The sequence below is a fragment of the Procambarus clarkii genome, chromosome 63 (assembly GCF_040958095.1).
Source record: "Procambarus clarkii isolate CNS0578487 chromosome 63, FALCON_Pclarkii_2.0, whole genome shotgun sequence".
NCBI lineage: Eukaryota > Metazoa > Arthropoda > Malacostraca > Decapoda > Cambaridae > Procambarus > Procambarus clarkii.
This window is the reverse complement of record NC_091212.1, coordinates 7,503,687-7,514,727: the sequence shown is the minus strand read 5'-3', so window position 1 is coordinate 7,514,727 and position 11,041 is coordinate 7,503,687.

The window sequence follows — 11,041 nt, the reverse complement described above, 5'->3', positions numbered from 1 at the left end:
TGAGAATCTTATTTATGCAGGTTTCAAAGTACCGTTTATGTACTACAATTTTGTCCCCCATTGCTTCTGGGACACCCGGTGCCTGAGGTAAGAGTGCCACCAGTTTTTCTAAGGAACTGGGTTTAAATCATAATAGCATGATATATCAAATGAACAAATCCCCAGAATAAGGCGCATCTGGGATCATCCCGGGTATAGGTTCAAACCCTCATCACAGCCCTTGTGGATTTGTTCAAGAGACCCTAGAGCTACCAGCTTCCTTTTTCATCACCTCAGCGTGGCGCTACAGAGGGGAATGCACACTGCATTCAGGGTTCCTGCCCGCCATCTGAGGAGCTGGAGGAACTCAACAGCTTATGATAATCATCTTTGTACCCTATTTGTAACTCCTTTTTTTTGTAACAAACTGCAAGTAAAACAAATTATATACAGTGTATATATATATATATATATGTATGTATGTAAAATTAATATAACACAGTATACAGTAGCACCTTGGTTTACAAATTTAATCCGTTCCAAGATACAATTATTACACCAAAAATTCTTAACCAAAAAAATTTCCCATAGTAAATAATGTAAATTGAATTACTCTGTTCCTCACCCAAAAATATTAACTTAAAAATACATTTTATACAGAATACTGCTCATATTTTTTACTGTACCTTACCTTTATTGAGGACTCTTGTTGGCATTTTGAAGACGGTGAGGTGGTGGTGGTGGTGGTGAGGGGGGGGGGGGTCAAGGAGAGGAGTTAGTGTTTGGAAGGGAAGTCCCCCCTTCCATTATAACAGTAGGCAGTGATGCCATTTCTGGGGTACTCTCTCCTATGTTTTGCAGGCAAACTACTAGGACCTGGTTGTGGCTCACTGATTGCTTGTCTTACTAAGAATCTGTCTATAGACACTTGTTTCTGTGGGGAGCCCGGTTGGCTCCGAGCAATCGGACTGACATTAGTTTCTTTTACTTACTTGATCAGTAAGTAAAAGTTTATTTACTCAGTGAGACAGAATAGGAGTTTCCCCACGTGGGAGTACCTCTTGTTTCTAGCCCTAAGCGGCGGAATGGCGATGACCGAGTGTCTCAGTTTTGGAGACATGATAAGTCTGGGGCTTCAGTTATATGGAGTTCTCATGCTTACCGGGAACCACGAGCCAGAACCTTGTTCCCTCAGAGTCGCAGGGACCAATGGCCTATGAAAACTCTATACTTTAAGAGTATGTATATTAATGTCTGCCAACCTGGGGGTGGGGTTTGGGTTCTGTTCGGTCTTGGGTTGCAATTTTCTACCAGTTGGGGATATTTTTGGTCGCCGATCTTTCTCGATGCCTAACCCCAGTCGATGGCAGACATGAATATACTCTCAGAGTATCGTTTTCATAGGCTATTGCTCTCTTCGCCTCTCTGAGGCGAAGTTCTATTCTTTATGCCCTGCCACTTAGCCGTTTATACCTGGTGTACCACATACCTCTCTCAATATTAAAGTTTTATCGTATTTCTTTTAAAGTTGTGGATGACATTGGCTTTACCAACTTCTTACTTTATTGCATTCAACTTTCTTACCATCCGAACATGCAAACCAAGATCGCAATAGTGATGTATCAAGGAGAAAATTTGGGAGCAGTATTCCCCTCCCTTTCCGGCCTGTTGACATCGTGAGGGGGGGCTTGGTGGGCGGCTGCCAGAGTGTGATGCTCCATGGGACAGTCCTCTGTCTTTTTGAAGCCTTAAGCTCCTGCTTCTGTCTTTTGGGATAAAAAAATTACAATTTTACCTGTTCGTTTATATGCCAATATCTGATCCTTTTTTAATGTTTCAGACTCATGGGGTGGGCGACCAGGCCCCCAAGTCGGACCATGATGGAACATAAGAACAAAGGTAACTGCAGAAGGCCTATTGGCCCATACGAGGCAGCTCCTATCTATAACCACCCAACCTGGAAGGCCAGGCTTTGTAACCCCTACTACATTGGGCTCAGACCAAGCTGCTTCTCTAACTCTCCTGATTACCCCTCTCTGCTGTCCTCCCACCTCTGTGGCAGGGCTGAGCCCCAAGCCCCCAGTGGTGATCACCTCATCACCTGGAGTGGCTCCATTTCTCATTGTAACAATTGTGCCATTTACCCCTCTTACAGGGGTGGGGGGGGGGTCGTCACCGTCGCATCAAAAAGCAAGAGTAACTCCAGTCCATAAAGGAGGCAATCCGGTGGACATAAACAATTATAGACCAATATCAAATCTACCCATTCTATCAAAAATATTTGAAAAAAATTATCTACAAACAGCTCTATTCCTACCTCGCAAAATTCGACATACTCAGCCCCTGCCACTTTGGCTTCCGGTCCCAAAAGAGCACCAATGATGCAATCATTATAAAAAATAAAATAAAATAAAAGTAAAATAAAATGTTTATTCAGGTAAGGTACATACATACAAGAGATTTTACATAATTTGATCGATATATAGATGGAGCTAGTACATACAATGCCTAAAGCCACTATTACGCAAAGCGTTTCGGGCAGGAAAAACATTAATGACTAAAACTTGATACTAATTGAGTATAAAGAATAAAATGTGTTGAGAACAAATAAAAATAAAGATAAAAAAGGGGGAAACATGGCTGAAAACGCAGCACAAATATAATTAGGTCGACAAACAGCGTTGTTTAAGAAAACAGACATGGGTTGACAATAGGGGGGTAAGGTAGGTTACAGGGAAATTATTAGGTAGTGCTTTGTTTTTACCTTAAACTGGTTGAGAGAGGTACAGTCTTTAACATGGTTGGGAAGGTCATTCCACATTCTGGGTCCCTTGATTTGTAGAGCATTTCTAGTTTGATTAAGTCTGTGGCAACAGTCACTCGATGGAGTTCTTAGCCTACCGGAGACCACTGGGCCACCCCCATGTAGTTGGAAGCAGTCTATATCTGCCATCTACCAGGTCAGGCACCCAGAAAGGTATGAATCCCAAAACAAACTACAGCTGGCTAAAAATTGCAAACCGAAAGCCGAACAAGCAAGCAGAACTCCAAACTAGAAAACAAGCAAACAAGCATGACGTCACAACAGCTGTCTGCGCAGCTCCCCGCGCAGCTCCCCTTCCCTCCAAAAGGAAAAGGGAGGGTCCCAGACCTCCTGCGCTGGCTACCCAACCTCAGTTTTGAGGCTGTTTTGCTGGGTGGCGGTTGATCAGCCCCAATCCTTCAGCATCCGGAGTGACCCCCGGTCACTCCGGGGTCACCAATGTAACAGTTCTATTGTTACGTAAAGTATGGTGACAAATAAACACAGACACTAAGATACTATATATATATTTGGTCGAATATACAGAAGTACACAGGTGATACTTTGGTGTGAGTTGAGCGCACTGAGCATCGGTACAGTATCTCGCAAGTGTCTGCTCTAGACCACACTTGAAAGTAGACTCTGGTTAATGTTTGCTATTCTGCTGCTTATATGCTCGGGCAACACCTCACCGTGTTGCCCGGGCAACGCCTCGCCTCATTCATCTCCAAAGGTTGACAGGAATATTAACAATGCATTTGGAGCGAGTATATTATTGGGATAATCTACTCGCTACAGTTTGGTCCTGCTACATGGACTAAGTACAGTATTTTGATCTCGGTCATGTTGATTCTACAAATCCTGATGATTTATTCATCTATAAACACCTAGTTGGTTTGGTGGCAACCTTTGACACTTTTAACCTCCACCCGTACTTGTACACGTTGTTGCAGCCCCTTCTCAGTAAGCAGCTAACCGCTTAGCCTGGTTGTCCTGCATTGGGGAGACCCCTGTTCAGATCTCCAAAAATGCCCAGTTAAATGTCAGCATTGGCACAGTTATTCTCTCGCACCTTCTTCGGATAGAAAACTAAAAGACTGCCATGAGAATATTAAACATATCCTTGAGGCCTAAGGCCATTCTATCCTCCAGATTGATACGTTCACCCGACCCCTTCGTGGTCGCCGTTTTCAGCCTCTTCGCGTAGTGAAGATCACTTTTTTGATAGTAGGTCTCTTCTATCTTCTGTAATTCTTGCTGGTGCCAAATGCTCCGTTCAGGAATACATCCCCTCTTCTCGCCTCTGCAATGGGTGCTGGAGATTTGGACATGGTCCCTTCAGATGCACTAGTGAGGCGTCTCTATGCCCCTTGTGTGGAGACTCGGGTCATTCTAAGACAGTGCTCTTCTTCCCAAGCTCTCTACATCAATTTCAGTGACACCCACCCTACCTTCTCTCGTGCATGCATGCACTACAAATTTGAGGAAGTCATCCTCAATTTGAAACTGCGATCATTTATCTTTTCCTGAGGCGAGATGCCACGTACGCCGCCTTCCCTCTTTCTTTGGCATGTCTTATGCTCGTGCATTGCTTTCCACTTATTCTTGCTTACTTTTAACCCCACCCGTACTGATACGGGTGGGGTTAAAAGTAACAGAGGTATCCACCGAACCAACTAGGTGTTTATGGATGAATAAATCAGGATGTGTAGAATCAATATCATTGAGATCAGAATACTTAATCCATGTAGCAGGACCAAACAAAGCTTGGAATGTATTAGAACTGGAAGGAATCGTGCGCATGCGACTACGGAGATAACAGCGCTGAGCACCCCAGTAAGAAGGGGATAAAAGGCGCAGATGTTACAATGAAAGATGGATCCACTCCAGGTGATGAGGTGGTCAGCACTGGAGGCTTGGGGTTCAACTCTGCCGCAGAGAGGGGTAGTCGGGAGTCAGAGAAGCAGCTTGGTCTGGGCCCAATGTAACAGGAACTACAAAGTCTGGCTTTCTATCAGTCCGATATGGGGGACTGGTCACCCACCCCACAAGTCTGGGAAGTTAAAAAGAGGGTGAGATATTGGCATATAAATGAACAGATAAAAATTTAATCAGTGAATAAGCCCCCATACCCATCATGGAGCCACAATTAAAAGATAGGACACCCGACAAGATGCTCCCCCCCCCCCCCCCCGGGGTGCAACGTGGGGTATACGCCCTGCAATCGCCACCTTAAGAACCATCAGTCCATCGAAATCGGGTTCAGCAATGAAGGCAAAGATTGACAATGAAAGCGTCCCCTCGCTCAACAATGTCGGGTACCACATTTTACAGGTGAGTGCGCGCGCCCTCTCCACTCACAGGATGAGTGGTGCAGCCCAATAAACTCACCCCTCGGGACAAAATTAAGTGTGCCCAAACACCCGGCATCGAGAATGGCAAAAAGTCGGCAGGAAATAACAATCAGAAAAGAGAAGTGAAACATAAGTGGAAAGGGCATCCAGTACAATTAGTGAAGAGGGCAGCAGGAGCATAAGGCTTCAAAAGGACAGAGGACTCCCATGGAGCATCACGCTCAGCAGCCGCCCACCAAGCCCCCTCACGATGGCAACAGTGCACGCGTGTGCAGAAAGTTGGGTGGGGCCTCACTGCAAGTGATGCAGCGAGCTTGAAAAGAACAACAATCTGTCTTAGAATGGCCAGAGTTACTACATAAGAAGCAAATGGACACCTCGTACGCTACTGCACTTCGAGGATCTATGTCCAAATTTCCAACACCTATTGCAAAGGCATGGAAAGGGAATGTATTCCTGAACGGTGCATCTAGCACCGTCAAGAATTACTTACGGAAGACGGAAGAATCCTACTTTCAAAATGATCATAACTACTTGAAGGGGTTGATGATAACGACCATGAGTTAAGTGAACGTGTCAGTCTGGAGGCTAGAATAACCTTGGGCTTTGTGGATATATTTAATATCCTCATGGCAACAAGAGAATTCCCCATCTCCAGCCACAACATGGTGTGGGAGAATAACTGCCAATGCTGGCACTTAATTGGGCATTTCTGAGAATCTGAATGGGGGGGAGGAATATCAGGAGAAAGTGCCAAGCCATTACGACTATGTAGCACATGGAAGGGATCAGGATATGGATATGAGAAAGGGACAGGAATCCGAACTGGGGCCTTGCCAATTTACTTGATTTACCCGAGGACCACTAACCCTAGTTACCTCGACGAAGAGAGGAAGCTGGCAACTTGTCGAAGGTCCTCCCCCATTTGCCTTGATCTTTTCCAGGTATAGTTTAAAACAACACGGTTTTGGCAGTTACGGTTTCGCCGGGTAAGCGGTTCCATGGGTTAACACTTTCCAGCTCCCTGGAGTAAACTGTGTACTTTCTGGGTGTGCGCGTTCGTTTCGGGCGACCGCGCGGCGACACTAAAATGTTTATAATCTTTTCTGTCTGTTCACCTTAATATTCCATGTATGTATTTAAATTTGGTATCAATTTGTTTGCAATAGAATGTTCTAGAGGAATATATATGTAAAATTTCACCAAACCCGACATGAGACCCGCACCAAATAAAAAAATATGGCGATCGTTAGCCTTGAGCGTCAAACCGCGCTGAAATGTTTATGATCTTTTCATGTTTGTCAACCCCAGAATTATTCTACGTCGTTAATTTTGATATCACTGTGACCACAATAAAATTCCCTACACAGACATATGCATATAAAGGTAGAATCATGATCGCGGCCCACCCTCAAGTGTGTGGGAAATGGCTGAAGTGTTACCTCTTATGGCACACCAGACGGCAGATCGGCGAAACACCTATTGAAAAGTTTATATTCTTTTCACTGTCCTGACCTTAATTTTCGATGTACGTACTTAATTTTTGTACCAATATGTTGGCAATAGAATCTTCTAGAAGAATATATGTATAAAATGTCACACAAAGATGCGTTAGACGGGCACCAAATCAAAAACTACATTGATTACACTCGTCCTGTTAACAATACAATGGTCTTACCAGGATAATGCCGTTCTCTCAAATAGGCTATGTGGCTATTAGAGAAAACGAAAATTTAAGAGCAAGCATGTTTATACTATCCCCAAGTCGATCGGATAAGAATTGGATTTTATAGAAATATTTTTTCAAATGCCGCTTGGGGTGCATTCAGGATAAAAAAAATATGTCGTGCTCAAGCGAAATATGGGGGCGAAAGTGCTAAATTGTACGGAATCTAAAGGCGCTCATTTTGAGATAAAAAAGAAGTTGATCGGATAATAAATTAAGTCTCCGTGGTGTAGTGGTAAGGCACTCGCCTGGCGTTCCGCGAGCTCTATGTCATGGGGTCGTATCCTGGCCGGGGAGTATTTACTGGGCGCAATTCCTTAGCTGTAGCCTCTGTTTAACTCAACAGTAAAATGTGTACTTGGATGAAAAAATTTTTTTATGATTATTATTTTTCTTATTATTTTTTATTTTACATTTATATTGTCAGTCTCTACTGATTTTTTGTGTTTTATTTTATGTAACTTCTGTGTCCTCCCTGGCTATCTATTGGATCTTTATTTTACTTCTAAATTGTTACTATTTTATTGTATCTGCTCTTATTCTTGTGTTTTGCTTTATCGTGTATCTTGTATCGTGATCCCTCTGCATCTCTATGCACACTGATATTGATCCTGATCAAAATCTTCTGTCTCATATCTATACCAACCAGCACATTGATCATCATTATTGTAAGTATTTCACAGCACACCAGGCTAAAAACAAACTCCAAAATAGCACCTATCTATCAGTTTATAACCAAAATGTTAGATCACTTGGTAAACATTTTGACGATTTAAATGCACTACTCACAGCACTAGGTACTAACCTATCGTTCATTATTTTAACAGAAACTTGGCTAAATAAAGACTATACCCAACTCTACAACTTAGCTGGTTATAAAGCCATTCATAACTGTAGGCCTAATAAAAAAGGTGGTGGCACAGCTATATATTACCGAGATACATTTATCTGCAACAGTGTTATTAGTGACAGAGATGACTACTGTGAATATACTTTTGCTCAGTTTACAATTAAATCCCTTAAATCCTCTTTGACTATTGGAGCCATCTATAGATTTCCTAATACTAACATAGCTTCTTTCTCAGACAACCTAAGGAATCTTATTATAAACAACAATCTCAACAAAAACCACATCATTCTGGGAGGAGACTTTAATATTGACCTGGGTCAACAAAACTGCTCTCAAGTTGACTATTTCCTTAACAGCATGAACTCCTGTATGCTAATCCCCACTATCACCAAACCTACCCGAGTCACTCAAACATCAGCCACTACCTTGGACCACATATGGACAAACATAACAGCTCCCCTTGTATCTGGTATAATCTACGACAGAACAACTGACCACTATCCTACCTTTCTCATAGCGAACATGGACATAACACCACCAAAAAGCAAGAAATTTTCATTTAGGCTACACAGTGAATCAGCTTTAGACAATCTTACAGAGGCACTTCACAATATTAACTGGGATTCTGAATTCAATAATACCCATGATATAAATTCATTAGCTAACCTCTTCCTCTCCAAAACTCTAAGCCTCTACAACCTTCATTGTCCCCTTCTTACAAAGCAAGTAACTGACAAAAGATTAAACAATCCATGGCTCACAAATGGCATTCTCAACTCAATCAACAAGAAACATGAATATGAAAAGAAAGTTAGGATTGGCCTAGTTTCAAAGGAAGTAGCTAAAAGGTACTCATCAATGCTTACCAGTATCATAAGAAAGGCAAAACTTGCATATTATGTGAATAGATTCAATGAAGCAAAAGGCAACATGAAAAACACTTGGAAAACTATCTCTAGTATCCTAGGAACTAAACAACACTCACATAACCAAATAAAACTCTACAAGGATGGGGATATACCGTCAACTGATTTAGAAATGGCAAATGAATTTAATAGTTTCTTTTCATCGGTTGGTGCTAATCTTGCCAGTAAAATCCCACAGACTCAGACACATATTAACACATATCTCTCAGGCAGCTATCCAAACTCTCTTCTCCTTTCACCAATCAGCCCGGCAGATGTTGTGTCCATCATACACTCTCTAAAAACCAAGGCAGGGAACACCAGTGAAATTCCGTCCATTGTGTACAAGAGAGCCTCCCATGCCCTTGCCCCACCCATAGCACTACTGTTCAACAAATCTATAGAGTGTCACACCTTCCCTGATATCCTCAAAAAAGCAAGAGTAACGCCAGTCCATAAAGGAGGCAATCCGGCGGACATAAACAATTATAGACCAATATCAAATCTACCCATTCTATCAAAAATATTTGAAAAAATTATTTACAAACAGCTCTATTCCTACCTCGTAAAATTCGACATACTCAGCCCCTGCCAGTTTGGCTTCCGGTCCCAAAAGAGTACCAATGATGCAATCATTAGTCTCCTTGACATTATCTACTCAGCCCTTGACAAAAATGAGTTTCCGATTGGACTCTTCATTGACCTAAGAAAAGCCTTTGATACTGTTAATCACAACTACCTCTTATTTAAACTCCAGCATTATGGAATCCGAGGCCTTGCCCTTGACTACATCCGATCCTATCTTAGTGACAGACACCAATATGTAACCATCAATGATACAACTTCTTCCACTCTACCAATTACCGTTGGAGTGCCACAGGGCAGCATCTTAGGACCTCTTCTATTTCTTATATATATAAACGATCTGCCTAATGTCTCTAATATTCTCAAACCTATATTGTTTGCTGACGATACTACCCTTATCTACTCAAACCTCAACCCACATACACTAAATAATGTTGTGAATAATGAATTAAAAAAAGTCCACTTATGGATGTCAACGAACAAACTAACATTAAACATCGAAAAGACTTACTACATCTTATTTGGAAGCAAATCATCAAATGCAATTCAGCTACAGATAGACAACATTAACATCAGTAATAAAAATGATGGCAAGTTTCTTGGCCTATTCCTAGACAAGAGACTCAACTTCAGCACCCACATTCAACACATAACTAAGAAAGTCTCTAAGACAGTTGGTATACTCTCCAAAATCAGATATTATGTTCCTAACTCTGCTCTCCTCTCACTATATTATGCACTAATCTACCCCTATCTTAATTATGGTATCTGTGCATGGGGGTCTACCACTGCAAACCACCTTAAGCCCATCATCACACAGCAAAAATCTGCTATCAGAATAATAACTAACTCTGCTTTCAGACAACACTCAGCTCCCTTGTTTAAATCTCTAAACTTGCTAAATATTAACTCCCTCCACACATTCTCTTGTGTCAACTACATTTACAAAACCCTGTTCTTAAATGCAAACCATGCTCTGAAACTCTCCCTGGACAGATGTAATAGGACCCATTATCACCACACCAGAAATAAATATCTCTTTGATATCCCCAGGGTCAAACTTAATCTGTGTAAACACTCTATGCAAATTAAGGGACCTAGTCTATGGAACTCACTCCCTAGTGAATTGAAAAACTGTAAAACTTTTGCCTTATTTAAAAGCAAAACCAAAAAGTACCTAACTTCATCTATTTAGTTTCCTACACTGAGCTTTAAATTTGCTCTGTACCTAGTGGTACCCAATCTCCTAATTTTTATGTAATATCAAACAACCTTATCATTGTGTTCATTGCTGTCTTCTTTTATGTGCTAGCCATATGCTGTATTGTGACTACCAATTTTTGTCAACTACCATTCAAGCTGTCATTGCAATCAATCTTATATTGTTTCTGCTGTATTGTGCCTACCAATTTGTTGTCAACTACCATTTTAAGCTGTCATTGCAATCAATCATAGCTACCTATGTGCTTTAATATACTGTACCTATAATTTTCTCTCATCTTTTTTTTTTCATTCCATGTAATCTGTTATCATTTTTTTGTCTATAAATTTTGCAAGTATTTACCTCCTTAAAATTTTCTTAGATTAAGGACCTGCCCGAAACGCTGCGCGTGCTAGTGGCTTTACAAGACTGTAATTACCATAATTGTATCCTCACATTCCTTATGTACATTCTTGTATATGCATAAATAAATAAATAAATAAAAAAAAACGATTCTTCGCGGCAGGGGATCGTATTCCAGGGACCTACCCGAAACGCTACGCGTACTAGTGGCTGTACAAGAATGTAACAACTCTTGTATATATCTAAAAAAAAAATAACTTTTTTTACAAATATTT